Raw genomic sequence first — 20,452 nt, 5'->3', positions numbered from 1 at the left:
ACGTTTGGTCTTCAAGCAAGATAATGAGTCACCTTGCTTATAATCATATCTTCTGTGATGAGACTGTGAAATGCTTATTTGGTTAGACACTTAGCAGATGCTTCTTTAACTACCAGATGTTTCCTTAACTCACTTTACAAAATGTTGATGGGTCCTCATGAATGTTAAATATCAACTATATGTGAAAGGTAGCAATTACTGTGCTGTATACTTATTTTTGTAGTGCTATGGAGTGATTATCCTATTTTACTGTGTCTACTTACCCTTTTTGTTATATACTGATATTGTATGTTTTTATTTTGTTTTGTTTTTTATTTTGTTTGATCCTTTTACTGGGATGGGATCTTCACCCCCAAGCCATTTTCTGGTTCAAATCTTAATGCCAAAGAAATTTTTTTGACTTTCAAAGGGGCTGTGTATATTTCTGCACTGTATCCTCTACCTTTAGAAACCTGTCCCTAAGTGTTTAATTCTTTGTGCCATGGATTCCAAGCTTCTTGGAAATGTATATATTATACAGAGGGCTATATTATTATCTATACAGATGTGTAATCTAATACCTGATTACAGTATGGGAAACAGCTACCCTCCTTGACAGTTTCAATTTATAATATCATTAATTATGTTTATGATTTTTTGTACCATGGCTTTTAATACTATTTTCCCCCTGCTGGCAACAGTAAGGTATATTTATGTTTTATAGACAACTTTTGATTCTGATCTAAAAATAATGATACAATTAGAGAGGAGGGGGACTTGCAAAGCTCTTCATACAGAAGAGTCAGATTTTTCTTTTTTAATTCAAGGACCTCAGAGCTCTCACCTGCCGAATAAGACACTGATTCAGCAAGGTGCTTAAGCATATGGCTAACGTTAAGCATGTTGAAATACTCATGTGCATAACGTTAAGTATGTGCTTAACTAATGTAATTAATTGGGGCATTAAAGAAATAGGTGATTACTCATGATGGGAAAAATGTCTGCTATTTTCTTCAAATAAAATAAACGGTTCTTAAAAGTCACAGATAACATGTTCATTGACCTTCTACCCTAGAAGTTTCTTTCATATACATCTTGTTATTGAATTACTTCATTTCATACACAGACCTAAAATGAGCCCTTTTTCTCTGCTCAGATGTATTGTAAAATAACATCAGTAAGAGAGGATGTGAAGAAAACAGATTTTGGTAGCAACATTAAGAGTGCCATCAAGAACAGATAGACTCCTACACTACACAATAAAGCCATCCAGTTCCTACACCCCGCATGCTAATACAGGATGCATGTTGTTGAACACTGCATAAAGAATATGTAAGTATTAACTTAAACCTTGTACTATTACATGGTTATAAAAAGGGAATCATGTTTATAGTCATTTAGAAACCCAAAATAATACACCAGACAAAACCCACCAGTGTATAAATCACAAAGTATTTAATTGAATACAATGCAGAAACTCCTCAAACATTAACGACCATCACAAACCTCACCACATTCCACTCCAAGTACAAGCCACATTTCTTTGACCTTGCCTTCTCTGATATAAACACAGAGCAACATCTATATAAGAAACATCCTACCAAAAGAAGACACTCCACTTCACACACTTCTCCCGGGGAAAGGATAACAGAACACACACGTGACAGATGTCAGTCATGTCACTTAGTGCAGTATGTTGACAACAGAGGTATAAGTGCTTATATAGACTAGAATAGAAACACTAAGAGGACCAGGGGATGGGAAAGGATGGCGATTAGAAAAAGAAAGCAAATTTAAATATAGAGGACAAAAAGTACAATTAGAAAAACTGTCCTTCAGGATCACTAGATCACTAATGTCAATTGCATTTTACAACACAATAATTTCTGAAGAAAAAAGCATTAACAATATAAGCAGGACAAACATGTTCTTGGATGTGCATTTTCAGAAGGTTCATTCTGTTGCCTGAGACATTAATTTCAGCATTGCACATAGAAAACATTAATTTAAGTTTATATTTTGTTTGGGTTTTACCTTAGGACGTACAAATAATTGATTGGGCTGGCAGATTCTATTTGAGATTAATTTTCTCTCTCTCATGCAGATGATTTCAAGGGATCAGCATTTAAAAAACACACACACAAAAGCTAAAAAATGAAAAAAAATGTTTCTGAAAGTGAATGTCTATTAATTAGAAAATTGGCAGATGAAAGGGATCAGTTTAATTGGCTAATGAAGGTTTTAGCTTACATGAGAATAGATCGTCAACTGTCTGGGTAAGAGCTTTATAGCAATATTAAGCCTCCTAAGGTATTTATAACCCCTGGGGAAAAACTGAAGGAATTTTCTCCCATTCATTTTAAACTAGGGCTATCGATTAATCACAGTTAACTCAGTGGATTAACTCAAAAAATTAATCACAATTAAAAATTAATCGTGATTAATCGCACTGTTAAACAATAGAATACAAATTGAAATTTATTAAATATTTTTGTTTTTCTACATTTTCAAATATATCTATTTCAATTACAACACAGAGTAAAAAGTGTACAGTGTACTGTAGTGCAATCTCTTTATCATGAAAATGCAACTTACAAATGTATTTTTTGTTACATAACTGCACTCAGAAACAAAACAATGTAAAACTTTAGAGCCTACAAGTCCACGCAGTCCTACTTCTTGTTCAGCCAATCACTAAGAGAAACAAATTTGTTTACATTTGTGGGAGATAATGCTGCCCACTTCTTAATTACAATGTCACCTGAAAGTGAGAACAGGCGTTTATATGGCACTGTTGTAGCTGGCTTCGCAAGATATTTATGTGCCAGATGCGCTAAAGATTCATATGCCTCTTCAGGCTTCGTCCATCTTTCCAGAGGACATGCTTCCATGCTGATGACGCTTGTTAAAAAAATAATGTGTTAATTAAATTTGTGACTGAACTCCTTGGGGGAGAATTGTATGTCTCCTGCTCTGTTTTACCCGCATTCTGCCATATATTTCATGTTATAGTTGTCTCAGATGATGACCCAGCACGTTATTCATTTTAAGAACACTTTCACTGCAAATTTGACAAAATGCAAAGAAGATACCAATGTGAGATTTCTAAAGATAGCTACAGAACTCAACCCAAGGTCTAAGAATCTGAAATGCCTTCCAAAATCTGAAAAGGATGAGGTATGGAGCATGCTTTTAGAAGTCTTATAAGAGCAACAGCCTGATCCAGAATCTACAGAACCCAAACCACCAAAAAAGAAAATCAGCCTTCTGCTAGTGGCATCTGACTCAGATGATGAAAATGAACATGTGTCGGTCCACACTGCTTTGGATCGTTATCGAGCAGAACCCGTCAACAGCATGGACGCATGACCTCTGGAATGGTGGTTGAAGCATCAAGGGACATATGAATCTTTAGCGCATCTGGCATGTAAATATCTTGCGACGCCAGCTACAACAGTGCCATGCAAACACCTGATCTCACTTTTAGGTGACACTGTAAACAAAAGCAGGCAACATTATCTTTTGCAAATGTAAACAAACCTTTTTGTACATAATTCTATATTAGTAAGTTCAACTTTCATGATAAAGAGATTGCACTACAGTACTTGTATTAGGTGAATTGAAAAATACTGTTTCTTTTGTTTTTTTTACAGTGCAAATATTTGTAATAAAAATAAATATAAAGTGAGCACTATACACTTTGTATTCTGTGTTTTAATTGAAATCAATATATTTGAAAATGTAGAAAACATCCAAAACTATTTAAATAAATGGTATTCTATTATTGTTTAATCACATGATTAATCATGATTATTTTTTGAATCGTTTGACAACCCTATTTTAAACCACTTAAAAGAAACATTGGAGGAGCTGGAATGTTAGCAGCTTGAACATCAACTTTTTGCCCTCAGTTACACCTGTGGATTCCCAATGAATTTAAAGTAATTGCATGGATGTAACTGAGAGCAATATTTGATCTTGTGTGTCCTGGTTAAAATAATCGACTTCAGTCTAAGACATTCAGGCCCAGAACTTCAGCAGGTATAAACTGGTTTAGCTCCACTGAAGCTATGCCAGTATACACCTGCTGAAGATCTGGCCCATCGTGTTAGAACCTCAGCCAAAGTCTATTGAAGTCATTGGGAAGATTCCCAATTATTTCAATGGGCTTTGGATCAGACCCGTACAGTCACGATTGCGGAACAAGGGGAGATAGGTGCTTCAGATCTCAGCTTCATAGTTCATCATCTACCCAACTTAGGCAGACAATACCTCACAACAATCACATGTCCATTCATGAGTTATTTAAAACTCTCAGCAGCCTGCATTGCACCAACATGTTATCTTTTCTTCCTATTAACCAACCTCTATAGCACGGCCCTGTAGCTTGTTCTATCCTTAATATCACATTATTTGATCTACTTTGCTCCTTATTTTATTTTTTTAAATGGACATATTTATCTGAGCCTTTTTTGAGTAAATTTTCCTACATTACTTCAATTTCAACAGGTGACCCACAATTTTAAATGCTGCTAAAGAAAAAGCATTCATACATAGATCAGATCTAACGAGATCATTCTCCTTGTTTGGTTTAGTAAAACACCGCTAATCCATAATGGGAAATTGGTGTCCACGTGATAATCCCCTCTCTTCATGGCTGTACGCAGTGCAGTCCCTGGAAGAGATGTTCCATCTCCTAGCCAACTGAATGTAGAAACCAAATTTTATCCCCTGCTCAGAACTAAACTTGGAAAAGGCTTGCCACAAGAACTCTTCCAAAGCTGTAAAAACATATTGAGCATAAAGTAACACTGAACTGCACTGAACAGCAAACTCACTATTCTTTAACAGGCTAGTTAAAACATAATCCTATGAGGGTTCGACCCTAAAGAATTCCCCCCCCCCCCAGAAGGAACAAAAGAGCAGCACCATGAGAGAAAGGAATGTCGCTTTCTTTCGGGGCAGTGACTGACTAGTGCAAAAGCCAGGTGGCCATTCAGACAAAGGAAATTGCCAGTTTCCTATTCTCAAACATAGTTAATGTCCGCTAATCCTCACAAATAGGAGTGTACCAGCACTTAAGAGGTATCTTGACAAGGGAGCTAGAAAAAAGGAAAAAAGATACACTCCTGGCACTATATACAACAGAAGTAAGGGTATTAATATAAGGGCAGAGGATGGGGAATAAACTGCATTTTACCCCCTCGCTACAAGAGATATCTGCTGAGGTCAGTAGATCTAATCTCCAGTTCCTACTGAAGTCTCTGTACCCTGGACAGGGAGTTGCTTTAAAGATTTCCTCATAAAATGCATTGGGTTGTTTGGCAGAAGATGTCAAACTTTGTTTAGTAAATTGTGCTTCGATTTTCTCTGGAGGTCATAAACCTTTGGCTCTGATATACATGTTATAAGTCATCTGGTAATATGAGTTTTTGACACTTTTCTTTGACTACTGGATGATGCAGAATTATTGATCTTCTGAAACCCATGGTGTATTCATATAGGTTTGACATCTCATCTGGCATATAACTGGGAAAATATAGGGAGCTAGCTGGACAAAATGCTCCTTTATGTGCTTTGACCTTGTCTTTTTCTTCATTTTTCCTGGGCCAGAATATCCATCATGGTCTCACAGAATTTGGGAGGGAAAGTACTTTCTTGATTCTTCTCTCCACAATCCTTTGGCTAAGATATAGGGAATTTTCCTTCCTTAGCTCATAAATGGAGAAGGAGAATTCTTCTTTTTCTGTTTCTTTGATTTGCTTATGTGACAATTTGGGGCAGCTGGGCCTGAGATCCCATTTCCATGAAAGGGTAACAGATAGAGTATATGCCCAGGAAGTGTGCCAGAGAGGCCAAAGAAAGAGACAGTCCTGGAGCCAACCCAGACCAAAGGAAGATTAAGTGCACATGGGTGCAGCATGGTAGGATCCAAACACAGCAGCCAGGTGAATGTCCTGTGGGTGAACTTTACCAGCATTGTGACAAGGAATCTATTTGGAAAGCTGTTTGGAGGGGGATTCTACAGTACAAAAGAAATATCTGTCCTTCAGTGCATGGAGAGAGGCTTGTGCCACACATTAAATATATCAAACAACCAAGTTGATTGCTTGGTCTTTTTCAGCATGTTTGCCGTTTTGAGGAGCAGAGTTGCTTAGAGAGCTGGTAAATAAAAAAATTAGGTAGGTAGGGTCTACAAACTAACAAGTTACATTCCCACTGACAGAAAAGTAAGGATTCAATTTTCCTTTCTACTTGATCTGCATAAAAGAAGATCTGAAGATTGCAATTTTATTGCTTTTGGTGAGAAATGACTTAGCCTTAACAAAATAAATCTGTTTTCTGCCCCCCATAGCTAGGAAATGGAAAGCTTATAGTTGATGTACTTGTATTCTAAAAACAAGATCTAGCTAAGAAATTGTCTGGGTTCACAAAAATATTTGTAAAAAACTGGGAGATTTTTAGGATTTATTAATTCTTTAGTCTAAAATGCAAAATAATAATTTTTCTTACAAAATAGTTTATCTGAGTTATCGGTGGGACAATGGATATTAATGAGATATGGAGCAAGGGATATATAATGAGGTATAGAACTTTTAGTTTCTTATTCAGTTCAAATCTGGTTCAAGTCTGTGGTGAGGAAAAAGCTGTTACAATCTGACAAGCTTTCCAGTTGTCTATGGGAAACAGTGGACTCACTGCAGTTCCTAGTCCATATTTTAAAAATAATACACTGCAGGCACCCTTGTTAATAATCTCAGGGGTGAGGCCAGGCAATGAATGAAGACCAAACTATCCTTGCTAGGCCCTTCAGGTCAGGGCTGAAGAGTATTTAGGAAGCTTGCATCACTTCTGCTTGTGCTATACTTTTTCTGAGAGTAAATAGAGGGCTTCAGTCTGTTCAGCACTTCCAGGGATACTAAATTCACTTTGAAAACTGAAAGTCTATTTCCTTCTGCTACATTAGCAGTATGTGACTGCAGACTTTTTTATATAATTTTTTAAATCTCTTTTACAATGTTAATAACGAAGCATACCCTATTATGTTAAATGCCAGCTATTTTAGAGATGTCAATAAAATATTGTCAGAGGATAATGGCCATCTGCCGCTCTTAGATAATTGCTCAGGTGAAGACGCTCATCCCATGGTAACATTCTGTTATAACAGCTTTATGTCTTCTATACCAAACAACTGACGTAAATGTGATAAGTCTGTCTGATGCAGTAAAATTTGTCCTCTATGCCTTTGTTGAACAGCAGGTAAAAAACCTGTCATTTGATCAACAAAAGCTGGTTTGGGATAGAAACCTCATGGAACCTCCACACAAATATGATAAACTCTTACCTGTGATGAACGCATGATTTTTCCTAGTGGTAGAATTGATACACACGCACCTTGCATAAAATTTACATATGAATTCAAAGTTTCACAAATGAATATTTTCATTCAAAGTGAAAATCTGTACATTGCTCATTCTCGGGAGCAGCTTTCCAGGGATCTAACTGGTTGGTTGATAATAAAAGATAAGAAGGTTAAATACAATAGGGTGGCAAGGAATTAATACCTCTGTATAGTATAGATATGAAATTCACTGAGTATAAGGCTATGTTGTACAGAAAGCAATGAATACATAAACGAGTAAGATGTTATCATAATGCCAAAAGTAGCAGGAAATTCAGCAACAAAATAAAGCAACAACAAACACCTGTTGTGGAACAAAAGAGATAATGAGCTAAAAGAGAATAATATTTGAAATTAGGACAATGAAGCAGAAAAGGCTTTAAGTGTCTGCAAAGAGTTGGCAATTGCTAAGACAGAGAAACAGTTCAGATGTTCATACACAGCAGAGGCTGTTTAATACTTGGTTTGAGCTCCTAAAGAAAGCCAAGAGAAATCTTGAAGCAATGAGAAAAGACCAGCTGGCTCATCAGCTTATTCTCCTTTTAGTACTATACCTCCCCTGTCATGCCATCTAATCAAACTATCTTGAACAAATTCAGTGTTATCATCTCAGCAATCTTGCCTGGAAGGCCATTCCTCGCATTTAAGCATCTCTGCATGAAAAACAGATTCACAACATCTGTTCTGATATTGTCTTACTTTAATTTTTGTTTTGTTGCTTTTTCTAATCATCTTTATTAGTCTGAACATAGTAATTTCAATGATCCTTATTTCACTGTCTATTTTTTAGATCAGAAGTCAATATAGCACAAGAACCAGGCAGACTGTAGATGGAGAGCATCTATTAGTTGATTAATATTAAGAGTCAACACAATAAATTATGTATGTGTGCCACGATACTTCACATGAATCAGTGGTGTGAATGGCAATCACTTAAAAATCAACATTTTTATCTCTCTCATCAATATTTCCCTTTTATTTAATTTTAACAACATATCCTAGAGATTGAATGAGTGGACAGACTGCTTATCATTCAACAAAAACAAAGTATATGTTCACAAATTGGTACTTGTATAAAGTTAGACCAATCACATACATAAGTTTCAATCTATAATGAAAAGATTCTATCTGCTTCCTTTCTTTTCCCTTTCATTTTGTTTCCTGCTTGCTCCTCTCTGATTGATGTATCTGCTGTGTTAGGCCTCCATTTACAAAAGGAGAAAGCAAATCCTGAACTACAGAATTGACTTTAATGTATTACTTCCTATATTAGGAATGCATACTCCAGCAAAGTATTTATACTGTCTGACAGTGAGTGAAGGTTTACTTTTTAAAGGTGCCCATGCTACTAGTCCTGACTTTGTCATCCCCCTTCTTAGTTGCTTTGTATATATTTCATTGAGACACTGATTCTCCCCTGTGCAATCATATATTACATATTTATATAGATGATAGGTTGTGAAGTACACTTACCATAACTTGTAAGTACTTGTATATGGAAAACATCATAGAGTTATTGTTGTGATTTTACATGCATAAAGGTAAGGAAATTGAAGATTAGGGCTCACTTGCATGCAATTACTTCTGTATGTATATATCTATATATAAATAAAGTAAACTTACTGTTGGGCAAAAAATGTAGTTAACCTGGAATTAAGGTTTTCATTAAGACTGCATCTTCCATCCCACTTTTATATTCTAATCAAGAGTATGGTAAATTCAATGCATCTGTCCCTACATGTGCTTGGATTCTAGTAGAACTTCTTTGAATCAATGCTGGGGGCACCTCTGTGCTTGTTTCTCCTCTGCTGCATTTTAATTTCCAAATGACCCACAAACCCAAACACTATTTCACCCAGTAGAGTACCATACAGGGACAAAATTCATTTTTTGACTTTACAAAACAACACTTTTATGAAGCTAAATTCAGAAGATTTGCCAAGCTTATTGGTAATAAACATTTGGGCAAACAAGTCAGACTGAAAAAGTGCTTGCAGGCAAACAAAGCTCTGTTTCTCTTGCCATTATTGACTATTAAGATTCTAATAAAACATTATCTGAGCTTCGTATGGTATATCAAAGTCACACTGGCTGATCATAATGATGTTTTCTACAAACAAGTCTAACTGCAAAAGTGCTGGTAGGCAAACAAAAGTAGGCTGCTACTCTCACGACTATCAAAATACTGTGTAAATGTTAATTTTCATGGGGATTGTTAATTCGCTTTCCATTATTTTGAAGGAATCTGCAAACACAAAGTATTTCAAACTCCAGCTGTTATTAAAATATGATTGATAAAATAGGGACATTCACAAACCGTCCTGGCATATTTTTGTACAGATGGCAAAACAGAAGGTGATTTTGGTTTGCCAGACTTAGCCAGTCTTTTTTATTTGTTTTTTTTTTTTTAATGAAAACCATGGAAAAAGATGATATAGCAAAATCAACAAGGGTGATGCAGATCCGGTTCCCATTTATTGGAACTGCCCTCTTCCCCCCCACCAATAGTTCACAGAGAGTAGACTGGCAGTTCAGATAGATGTTTCCAATAATGACACAATACTACTTAGATATTTGGTAGGCTTGTAGTTCACGCATCAGCCCGTATCATGGGAACTACAAAATAGCACACAGCAATTCCCATGATGGAGGATCCTGCTCAGAATGGTGTTCCGAGCAAACAGAGTGGTACCCTGGGAGCACTTTCCACTGGTGCAATTTGCATATGTAAATAAGCCCTATGACTTGTATGAATATGTTGTAAAAGAGGTGACAATTTAGGAAAGAGGCGGTATTTGTCACCCGAGATGGCAGACTTTGAGATATTTAAAGTTATCATGTATGAGCATGTTGTATGCCTTCTGAAACAGATCAAGACAGGGAGCCTGATCCTCAGTTGATGTAAATTGGTGTAGCTCCAATTAAATAAATGGAGATCCTCAGATTGACAGCAGCTGAAGCTCTAGCCCATTATAATTTATGTACAGATCACCTATGCAAGATATTCCTCCAGTTCTTACTTCCTCTTGCAGTAGGGGCACACTGGGATCACAGAGGTATATTGCAGTTGTTGGACTGAAGTATCTTCCAATTATTCTTTACTTTCTCTACCTCCCATACAGATTTCCAGCACACAGCCTGCAACTCAGGTTGGACACTGAGTTCATGAATTTTGCCCTGGATGTTTTCTTCCAATATACTAAGGATCCTCAACTTGGTCAAGAACAATTGTATGTCCCATTCAGCTGCTGAAGATACTGAAGAGTATACTGTTTAATAATAATTACAAAAACCTCATTAATGTCCCGTGGCTTGTTATTAAGTTCACCAGCGGGGAGCTTAATACAGAGTATTACATTCAGTGATGTGCTTTAGCACATACTGTATATCTGCTGTCTGCTCAAGTTGGGAAGGAAGAAGAGTTAAACATACCTGAATACTGGCACCTTGTTGGTTAGGTTTCATTTATATAAATGTAAGCTAGAAAATTGAGAACTACAGCAAATACACCGAAAGCAGCTGCCACTTAGAATTCAGGCTCCATGGCAAAGCATAGAGGAGCCTGAAAATCTGGCACTCTGCACCAAAAGACCACCTTATTTTTAAATTATTTGCACCAATAACCAAAAGAGGTTTCTGTTACTATTAACTGTATTTATTCAAATACCAATTTTTAAAGCACCTTTATATGTAAGCAGGCCTTATTACAAAAGCTAATCAAACAAATTATACGATGCTACACAGTACCATTAAAAACTACTGCTATGGCTGCATCTAGAAATACATCAGCAACCAAGCTTTTAGGAGATTAAAAAAATAACACAAAGCTAAATCAAATAAATATCTCTTGCATCATGCTCCAAAGGCTGCCAAAACTGGGCTCTGTCAGACTGATGAGGAACTGAATTCCAAATGCTGTGTCCCTCAAATAAGAGAGCTGTGCAGAGGAGAGCTAGCGCGAGTATGTCTACATGAGTTGGGAATAACTTTGCTAGCTCCAAGTACAGATGTAGACTTAGTTTATGGGCAGGGCTCCTTAAGAGTCCAAAAGATAGAGGGTTTTGAAGGGATGGGCTAACTTCGCCTGTCTTTAGCTACAACCTCTTTCCCGGTTAGCACTGTCCCTACTTTTTGATTTGTCTTGCCTTCCACCGCTCACCAGCACAAGGAAAGTTGCCACTGAAAACTCCTCCATCTCCTCAGCAGACTTTTCACTTTGGGCCAACTCTGTTACAATTCAAAATGGCATCACACAATTTAAACTCTCTGTACATTTAACCTAGTGAGGTTGATTCTCACTTCTGGTAAGGCACCTTTAAAATACCACAGCGGTCTAACATGGCCTCATAGCAAAATAGAGTAAAGCCCCCCTTTTTTTTTTATCATCCCACACTAACACTGTTCCTTCAGAAATAATTAAACAATTATTTCAATATGATTCTATTTAGATTTATCATTATATATATATATATATAGTCAGAAAGTATGTCATGGTATATTTCTAATGTAGTTATCATCAACCCCCCAAATTTTTTTTTGAGAAGTGACATGATTTCCCCCTCACTCCCCATCTATAGCTATGCTATGAGTGAGCCTATAATCAGCACTCTTTGTGGCGTAATCATTTGAAAACTTGTCATACAGACTGGGGGGGAAATGTAATAATGTCAACCAGACCTTTGAAGATGGAGGGAAAACTGATTATATAGATATAGATAAGCAAGCCAGAAATCTGATTCATCTTGTTAGGCATCATCTGAGTACTTACAATATGTTGTGCAATTTGTTTTAAGTGACTTGAAATGTTCCGATTGCTATCTTAATGCTTGTGACTGTCCGAACTAATTGGAAACACGAGCCCAACGATGCACTAGAACTTAATGCCACACATACTTAAAGACTGAGACTTGACCTTAAGATTTATTGCATATGGACATTATTAATCAAGTGTTATTTAATACAGTATAAACTACAATGATGTAACAAGATTAAAGAAAGAAGGGTGATCTGAGCTTTCCAAACAAGGCAGCTCAGAGCCTTTAAACCCCTGACTGAATGTGAATTTTTCTATATCTGAAAATAAACAATGGATTATATTAATAAATGAATTGTATTTAAAATACATATTGCTTTGTAAATATTAATAGGGGACATCTTCCCACCTAGCGTCTTGAACTCAAAGATCATGCACCATAAAACCCAAAGGATGAGCCTTTGATTTCAGAAAAAAATATGACAACAACTGGTTGAAGTTTGTGAAGTTCAGTGACAACAACACACCCTAAACTATGGGAATTAGAGGAGGTCATTCACTTCTGCAGAAAAAACACACAGAAGGCTCTAAAGAAAGGGAAATCCCATGAGTTTCTTCCATTGGAGGAATAGAATATGCTGATAAGGTTTGCTGCTCATCCAAGAACCAGGGGGTTCAACCCCCAATCTGTGAAGATGCTGATGCGCCCAGCTCATCCATGTCTCTACACAGGCTCCAGAGCCTCCTGCATCCTTTGGTTCTCAGACCACATGGGATCACCTAACTGATTCTCTTTTCATGGAAACATATTTAATGGGTGCCACACTGCCTGGGACTCCTACATAAGCAGCTTCCTCTGGAAAACACCTTCAAAGAGACAACAAGGAGTCCGGTGGCACCTTAAAGACTAACAGATTTATTTGGGCATAAGCTTTCGTGGGTAAAAAACCTCATTTCTTCAGATGCATGGAGTGAAAATTACAGATGCAGGCATTATATAATGACACATGAAGAGAAGGGAGTTACCTCCCAGTCCCTATTCAAGCCCAAATTAATGGTGTTAAATTTGCAAATGAATTTTAGTTCTGCTGATACTAAAATGAAACGAAAGCTTATGCCCAAATAAATCCGTTAGTGTTTAAGGTGCCACCGGACTCCTTGTTGCTTTTGTGGATAAAGACTAACACGGCTACCCCCTGATACTTGAAACCTTCAAAGAGAGATTCCCCAGCATGGTTGGGTTATGTGCAGAAAAAGACGGTTACTCACCGTTGTAACTGTTGTTCTTCGAGATGTGTTGCTCATATCCATTCCAGTTAGGTGTGCGCGCGCCGCGTGCACGATCGTCGGAAGATTTTTACCCTAGCAACCCCCGGTGGGTCGGCTGTGGAGCCCCCTGGAGTGGCGCCTTCATGGCGCTGGATATATACCCCAGCCGACCCAGCGCCCCCTCAGTTCCTTCTTGCCGGCTACTCCGACAGTGGGGAAGTGGGGCGGGTTTGGAATGGATATGAGCAACACATCTCGAAGAACAACAGTTACAACGGTGAGTAACCGTCTTTTCTTCTTCGAGTGCTTGCTCATATCCATTCCAGTTAGGTGACTCCCAAGCCCCACCTAGGTGGCGGGGTCGGAGTGAGACATTGCTGTGTGCAGAACCGCTGATCCGAAAGCAGCATCGTCTCTGGATTGTTGCACCAGCGCATAGTGAGTAGCGAATGTGTGGACCGATGACCACACTGCAGCTCTACAAATGTCTTGGATCGGGACTTGAGCCAGGAAGGCAGTCGAGGAGGCCTGGGCCCTCGTGGAATGAGCGGTGAGGCGTGGCGTCGGTACACCGGCCAGGTCGTAGCAAGCACGAATACAGGACGTGATCCAAGAGGACAGGCACTGTGAAGAGACCGGTGAGCCTTTCATCCGGTCGGCCACCGCAACGAAGAGTTGCGTCGTCTTCCTAAATGGCTTTGTACGGTCAATATAGAAAGCCAGGGCCCTGCGTACGTCCAAAGAGTGTAAACGCTGGTCTCGACGAGTAGCGTGTGGTTTCGGATGGAAGACCGGTAGGAATATATCCTGGTTCACGTGGAAAGGTGAAACTACCTTGGGAAGAAAGGCAGGATGGGGGCGAAGCTGCACCTTGTCCTTATGGGACACCGTGTAAGGGGGCTCGGACGTCAGCGCCCTGAGTTCCGAGACGCGCTGTGCTGATGTGATGGCTACGAGGAAGGCTGTCTTCCAGGATAAGTACAGGAGTGAGCAGGTCGCCAAAGGTTCAAACGGAGGCCCTGTGAGCCTGGAGAGGACGAGGTTGAGGTCCCACGTCGGAACCGGCTGCCGTTGCTGTGGGTATAGCCGGTCTAAGCCCTTGAGGAATCTAACGACCATCGGGTTAGAGAAGACCAAGGACGTGAGTTCTCCTGGGTGGAAAGCGGAAATAGCGGCGAGGTGAACCTTGATTGAGGATGTCGCCAAGCCTTGCTGTCTTAGGGACAGGAGGTATTCCAGTATGAAGGGGATAGGTGCCTGCGAGGGAGACGTAGCTCGTTACTCACACCAACAGGAGAACCGCTTCCACTTGGCTAGATAAGTGGTCCGCGTAGAGGGTTTCCTACTTCCCAGCAGAACCTGCTGGACGGCCTGCGAGCACTGCTGCTCTGTTCGACTCAACCATGGAGCATCCACGCCGTGAGGTGGAGTGACTGTAGGTCGGGGTGACACAACCGGCCGTGGTCCTGGGAGATGAGGTCTCGACTCAAGGGGAGCGTGATCGGCGTTCGTACTGAAAGCTCCAGCAGTGTGGTGTACCAGTGCTGCCTCGGCCAAGCGGGAGCGACTAGAATTACCCGTGCATGGTCCCTGCGGATCTTGAGCAGTACCCTGTGGACCAGCGGAAATGGAGGGAAAGCGTAGAACAGGTGGTCCTTCCATGTTAGAAGGAAGGCATCTGACCGAGAGCCTGGGGCTCGCCCGTGTAGGGAGCAGAATGCCTGGCACTTCCTGTTGGCCCGAGATGCGAAGAGGTCGACCTGGGGAAATCCCCACCTCTGGAAGACGGAATAGATGACGTCCGGACGAATTGACCACTCGTGCGTCTGGAAGGACCTGCTGAGACGGTCCGCCAGCGTATTCTGGACTCCAGGAAGGAACGATGCCGTGAGATGTATCGAGTGGGCGATGCAGAAGTCCCACAGGCGAATGGCCTCTTGGCATAGGAGCGATGAGTGGGCTCTGCCTTGCTTGTTGATGTAAAACATGGCCGTGGTGTTGTCGGTGAGAACCAACACGCAACGGCCCTGTAGGAAGTTGAGGAATGCCTGACAGGCTAGGCGCACCGCCATCAGCTCCCGGACATTGATGTGCAGGGCTAGTTGGGACGCCGACCACAGGCCCTGGGTATGGTGCTCCCCGAGGTGAGCGCCCCATCCTAGAGATGAAGCGTCCGTGACTAGGTGGAGGGAGGGTTGTGGGGTGTGAAAGGGCATTCCTGCACAGACCGCCGTGCGATCCGTCCACCAGGTGAGGGAGGTCAAGACCGAGGGCGGAACCGTGACCACCATGTTCAGGTCGTCTCGATGAGGACGGTAAACCGATGACACCCAAGCCTGCAGTGGGCGAAGTCGTAGCCTGGCGTGCCTGGTTACGTAGGTGCACGAGGCCATATGGCCCAAGAGGGCAAGGCATGTTCTTATGGTGGTGATTGGAAAAGCCCTGAGTCCTTGAATGACGCTTCAGATGGTATGAAAGCGGCTGTCTGGCAGGATGGCTCGGGCACGTCTGGAGTCCAGGACTGCTCCAATGAACTCTATTCTCTGAGTTGGTACTAGAGTGGACTTCTCTCTGTTGAGTAGAATGCCCAGCTCGCGGAAAGTGTGTGTCACTATGTGGACATGAGCCTGAACTTGGTCCCTGGTGCGGCCGCGTACCAGCCAGTCGTCCAAGTACGGGAACAGCTGTATCCCTTGTCGACGAAGGAAGGCCGCGACGACTGCCAGACACTTTGTGAACACTCTGGGAGCCGAGGACAAGCCAAAGGGAAGGACTGCAAATTGGTAGTGCACCTTGTTTACTACAAATCGCAGGAAGCGCCTGTGAGGCGGATAAATCGCTATGTGGAAATAAGCGTCCTTCATGTCGAGGGCGGCGAACCAGTCTCCAGGATCCAGTGAAGGGAAAATGGTCCCCAATGATACCATGCGGAACTTCAACTTTACTATGAATTTGTTGAGTCCGCGCAAGTCTAAGATGGGCCGTAGACCCCCTTTCGACTTGGGGATCAGGAAGTAGCGGGAATAAAACCCCCTGCCCCTTAGCTCCGATGGAACCTCCTCTATGGCCCCCATAGCAAGGAGCCCAAAAACCTCCTGTGTAAGAAGTTGCTCGTGAGAAGGGTCCCTGAAGAGGGACGGAGAGGGGGAGTGGGAGGGGGGGGGCAAGGAAAACTGGAGGGCGTATCCCCTCTCCACCGTGCGAAGGACCCAACGGTCTGAGGTTATAAGGAACCAAGCACGGTGGAAACGGGAGAGGCGATCCCGGAAGGGGGGAGGTGGATCCTGGGTACCGGTCATGGTGCCGTCCTCGACCGCACCTTCAAAAGTTTTGCCTAGGCCCTGAAGGTGGCCTAGGCTGGACCTGGTTCTGACCAGGTTGAGGGCCGGACGACCTCCGCCTGCCGCCTCGACCCCGCCTCCTGGCAAAGTCCTGTCTTGGACGAGGCGGGGGAGGGTGGAATCTCTGCGGCTGCGGCCTGAAGGGTCTGCGCAGAGGCCCTGGGACATGCATCCCCAGGGAGCGCATCATTGTTCGTGAGTCCTTCAGGTTCTGGAGCCTCGCGTCAGTTTTGTCCGAAAAGAGGCCCTGGCCCTCAAATGGCAGATCCTGCAGGGTCTGCTGCAGCTCAGGTGGCAAGCCTGACACCTGGAGCCAGGAGAGTCACCGCATGGCTATCCCTGAAGCCAGGGTCCTAGTGGCCGAGTCAGCAATATTGAGGGAGGCTTGCAAGGAGGTACGTGCCACCCGCATACCCTCCTCCACCAAAGCCCCAAACTCTTCCCTCGATTCCTGGGGAACCAGCTCCTTGAATTTCCCCATTGAGGACCATGAATTGAAACTGTAACGGCTCAGGAGCGCCTGCTGATTGGCCGCTCGAAGCTGGAGCCCTCCCGCAGAATAGACCTTGCGTCCGAACAAATCGAAGCGCTTAGCGTCCTTCGATTTGGGCGCAGCGGCCTGTTGGCCATGGCGCTCCCGTGCATTAACCGATGAGACCACCAGTGAGCACGGCTGGGGATGGGTATATAAGTACTCATGGTCCTTTGAGGGCACAAAGTACTTCCACTCCACTCCTCTGGCCGTGGGTGGAATAGAGGCCGGGGTTTGCCAGTTGGTGGTGGCATTGGTCTGTATGGTTCGGATAAGGGGTAACGCCACCCTAGAGGGGGTATCCGCCGAGAGGATGTTAACAATCGGGTCATGAACCTCCACAATCTCCTCCACCTGGAGGTCCATATTGCGTGCCACCCGGCGCAACAGGTCCTGGTGAGCCCGAAGGTCTATAGGAGGCGGACCCATGGCGGATGTACCCGCTACAGCCTCATCGGGGGAGGAGGAGGAGGATCCCCCCGGTGGCAAGGGGTCCAAGGGCGGATCCTGTTCCAGGTGCTCCTGGAGATGGACATCGCCTGCCCCTGGGTCCAGGGCCTCCGCCGGTGTGGGCACTGGCGCCTCCATGCCACCTGGCGGAGGGCGGGAGATGGTAGACTCCGGGGCCCTGGGCTCGGAGCGTGCCGAGCGGGACGCAGGTGGTGGGGCCCCTTGTGCCTGGTGGTAGGCCTACGGTGTCCAGAAGGACCAATGCGCAGGTCCCTGCGTAGGGTCCTCGGCCGTCTCCAGCAAATGGCCGGCATCCGCGTCCGATGATCGGGACGCCGACCTAGACGGCCACGGCGGTGCCGAGTGCACTGTCGCCGGCACCGGATGGTACGGTGCCGATCGGTGCCGGTCGTAGGGCGATCTGTCCCTCCGTGGTGCCGGGATCTGGATCGGGAACGGTGCCGGTAGTCTCGCCGGTGCCGAGATCCAGATCTGGAGCGGGACGACGACCGCGACGAGACCCGGTACCGGGAGCGGCCCCTCGAGCCCGAGCGGCGCTCGTACCGGTGCCGGGAGCTCCGCCTCGAGCCCGATCGGTGCCGGTCGTCGCGACGGTGCCGAGATGTGGAACGGCGTCGCGAAGGTGATCTCTGCCGCGAGTACGACCGGTGCCGAGGTGATATTCGGCTCCGGGACTCCGAGCGGCGTCGGGACCTGCTCCGGGATCTGGAACGGTGCCGCGAGTCCGGAGCTGGAGACGGCGGGTGCAGCATGGCAGGCTTGCCCCTGGACTGCACCTGGCGCGGAGCTACTGGTGCCGGAAGGTGTGACGGCCCCGGCTCCGTGAAGGCGATCAGGTCTCGCGCCGTTGCGAATGTCTCCGGGGTGGACGGGAGACAAGGTTCCACCACCAGCCTAGGTGGTGAAACAGTCCGCACCAGACTCGACGGCCTCAGTGCCGGAGTCGACGGTGTGGCCGCCTGCTTCTGGCGGTCCAACGGCGGACGCGGCTCTACCCCCGGCACCGGGGGAGCTGGCGTCTTCGGCGCGGCTGTGTCCTGGGCCTTGCGGGCCTTCTTATGGCCCGGAGAGAGGGATCGACGCCGAGTCCCCTGAGGCGGGCGCGGTGCCGACGTCGGCCGGTGCCGAGGTGGCTTGTCCGCCGCACCGGTCGGAGCCGCCGGGGCGCTGCACACCGAGGCGCTCGGTGCCGGGGCTGGGCGCGCCGAGGGAGGATCCGGGCTCAGCGCTGCCTCCATCAGGAGCTGCCGAAGCCTGAAGTCCCGCTCCTTCCTTGTCCTAGGCTTGAAGGCCTTGCAGATTGGGCACTTATCTGCTGGATGGGCTTCCCCAAGGCACTTCAAGCAGGAGCTGTGCGGGTCGCTTGTTGGCATAGGCTTCCCGCAGGACGCGCACGGCTTAAAGCCAGGAGCCTTGGGCATAGGCCCGGCTGTGCGCCGGGGGGAAAAGGGAGAAAGACACCCCCTAAACCCCCGCTAACAATTTACAACTATACGAAAACTAAACAACTAACTATCTAAGAACTTTAATAACTATATACAACTATCTATACTAATGGCAATGAGAAAGCTAGGGATAGTGAAGAGCAGCTATGCCGCGGTTCACTGTTCCAACGACCGTCAGGGGCGGTAAGAAGGAACTGAGGGGGCGCTGGGTCGGCTGGGGTATATATCCAGCGCCATGAAGGCGCCACTCCAGGGGGCTCCACAGCCGACCCACCGGGGGTTGCTAGGGTAAAAATCTTCCGACGATCGTGCACGCAGCGCGCGCACACCTAACTGGAATGGATATGAGCAAGCACTCGAAGAAGAACTAATAAAACCTGGGACTGCATGACGTTTTTACACAAATTATGTGTTGGATCGAAGGGAGTCAGGCGGAATATGCACACCTTCTCCCTGCTCCTCCACCTCTGCAGTGTCCTGGGAAGGAAAGAACAGTGCCATAGAGACCATTGTCTCCACTCCTACACTGTTCTGCACAGGCTAGTGAGATCAAACCAATCTGATAGCTTTCTTCGATAGGATAACGAGTCTTGTGGATAAGGGAGAAGCTGTGGATGTGGTATACCTAGACTTTAGTAAGGCATTTGATACGGTCTCGCATGATATTCTTATCGACAAACTAGGCAAATACAATTTAGATGGGGCTACTATAAGGTGGGTGCATAACTTGCTGGATAACCGTACTCAGAGAGTTGTTATTAATGGTTCTCAATCCTGGTGGAAAGGCATAACGAGTGGGGTTCCACAGGGGTCTGTTTTGGGACCGGCTCTGTTCAATATCTTCATTAACGACTTAGATATTGGTATAGAAAGTACGCTTATTAAGTTTGCGGATGATACCAAACTGGGAGGGATTGCAACTGCTTTGGAGGACAGGGTCATAATTCAAAATGATCTGGACAAATTGGAGAAATGCTCTGAGTTAGACAGGATGAAGTTTAACAAAGACAAATGCAAAGTGCTCCACTTAGGAAGAAAAAATCAGTTTCACACATACAGAATGGGAAGAGACTGTCTAGGAAGGAGTACGGCAGAAAGGGATCTAGGGGTTATAGTGGACCACAAGCTAAATATGAGTCAACAGTGTGATGCTGTTGCAAAAAAAGCAAACGTGATTCTGGGATGTATTAACAGGTGTGTTGTGAGCAAGACACGAGAAGTCATTCTTCCGCTCTACTCTGCTCTGGTTAGGCCTCAGCT

The 20,452-nt window shown here is 44.1% G+C and overlaps 1 protein-coding gene across 1 annotated transcript in view; it reads right to left on the bottom strand.

The window, feature by feature from the left end:
- CTNNA3 (catenin alpha 3) overlaps positions 1–20,452 on the bottom strand; it is a 968,742-nt gene that overhangs the window by 233,287 nt on the left and 715,003 nt on the right. The window lies entirely within an intron of this gene.

Source organism: Terrapene carolina, unplaced genomic scaffold (genome assembly GCF_002925995.2).
Source record: "Terrapene carolina triunguis isolate 2854851 unplaced genomic scaffold, T_m_triunguis-2.0 Scaffold95, whole genome shotgun sequence".
Classification (NCBI taxonomy): domain Eukaryota; kingdom Metazoa; phylum Chordata; order Testudines; family Emydidae; genus Terrapene; species Terrapene triunguis.
The sequence above is the reverse complement of the archived record's forward strand: the minus strand, read 5'-3'. Positions and strand labels throughout refer to the sequence as shown.